The following is a 2021-nucleotide window of genomic DNA, read 5'->3' on the forward strand; positions in this document are numbered from 1 at the left end:
CAACCAACAGTGAAGAAGTTGGTGAAACCTAGAGTCTAAAGCTCCGTGAATACAAATGCATAAATGTCTACCTCTTAGTTTTGATAAATGCACTGTGGACCCCTGGATGGCACAAGCGGTTAAGTGTTCAGTGGCTCACCAAGAAATTGGCAGTTTGCATTCACCCAGAGACATCCTGGTAAAAAGACCTGATGACCCACTTCTGAGAACTCATCCACAGAAACCCCATGGAGCACAGTTCTCCTCTGGTACACGTGGAGTCACCATGAGTGGGCACTGACTTGACGGTGACTTGGCAGTGATGGAGCCCCCTGGTGGATGGGTGGTGCAGTGCACAAGGGAAGGAAACCCTACCCCATCCTGCTCATCCCCATGAAGGGATACAGACCCACAGGGTTCTCATTGCATGATTTTCAAACACAGACCACCAAGGCTTTCTTACTAGCCCATCTTTGTCTGGAAGGTACATGAAACTTATTCAGCATCACAGCAACACAAAAGCCTCCACCGAGAGACAGGTGGGCAGGAGGCACACTGGCCAGGGAACAAACCCGGGTCTTCTGCATAGTGCTGTTGGTAAGAGCTGGTGAGTCGGTTCCAACTCATAGCGACTCTGTATAGCATTTCCAAGGAGCAGCTGGTGAGTTTTGAACCATCGACCTTGCAGTTCAAACCGACCTTGTGGTCCAGTGCTTATCTTACAGCACCACACAAGGACTCTTTGCATGGAAGGAAAGAATTCTACCACTGGGCCACCGACGACCTCACCCTATAGACCCAGTTCCTGTGCTGTGTAATTGTGTTGTTGTGTATGGGCTGCAGGTTTCTGTCTGCACTGATTAACCCAGATAAGGGACCACAGAAGGCTGAGTTGGCTCACCTCTCCTGGGGACTCTTGTCTGCAGTCTCTCTGAAGGGTTGGCTATGTCCAAAATGGACAGCCACCAGACATGGGACAGGATGTAGGCCGGGAGGATGGTGGAGAGGCAAGAGAGAAGAAAATTAAAATATCCACTAACCACTGAGTCCATCTCAAGTCATAGGGACCCTGTAAAGCTCCATGGAACTGTCCCACAGGGTTGCAAGACTAAATCTTCACGGAAGCCACGTCTTTCTCTCGAAGAACAGCTGTGAGTTTGAACCTCCAGTCTTTCGGTTAGAAGTTAAGCACTTGAACCACTATGCAACCGGGCCTACTAGGAAGCCCAGAAGCCCACCTCCATCCAGTTGACTCTGACTCCTTACAGCCCTATAGGAAGGGCACAGGAGTAGAACTGCTCCCTAGGATGTCCTAAGCTGCAAATCTTTAGGGAAGCACACTGACTTATCTTTCTCCCGCAGAGAAGCTGTGGGTTCAAACCGCTGACTTTGTGGTTAGTAACCCAGTGCTTGGCAAAATGGCAGCATCAATGGACTCAAGTGTGGCAACAGTAGTGAGGTTGGCCCAGGATCGGGCAGTGTTTGTTCTGCTGTGCATAAGGTCGCTATGGGTCGGTACTGACTCGATGGCACCTAACAACAACAACAACAACCCAATGCTTAACCCACTGTGCCACTAGCAGTAGAAGAAGATGATTTCCATTCTTTTGGGGGAGAGTCACCTCCTGTTTGAAGGGTGAAACGAGCTCTCCCATTTGTGTGGTGCCTCTTCACATGTGCTGACAGGTACGCATGCTCTGTAGAGCTCAGCACGGCCTTCGCCTCCTCAGCAGCCCTCTGGGTGCCTGAGACGCACATCTTGGATGGGACTCAAACGGAAGTTGGCATGAATGGTCCAGTGAACACCGTGGGACGGGGGAGGGGGTGTTGAGAGTGAAAAAGGGATTACGGATCTGGGACCTTTTCCTGAGAAACAATCCAACGTCAGTGGAAGGAGACCCTGAATAATCCCAAAATCTGTCCTAAGGAAACCCCACCACGCGGGCTACATCAGATTATCTTCCTCTGCTGGGGCAGCCAATTTTGAGTTTCGCACTATTTTTATTTCTTTGAGAAATCGTCATGCTTTATAAATAGCATTT

Source organism: Chrysochloris asiatica, unplaced genomic scaffold, assembly GCF_000296735.1.
Source record: "Chrysochloris asiatica unplaced genomic scaffold, ChrAsi1.0 scaffold00307, whole genome shotgun sequence".
Lineage (NCBI taxonomy): Eukaryota > Metazoa > Chordata > Mammalia > Afrosoricida > Chrysochloridae > Chrysochloris > Chrysochloris asiatica.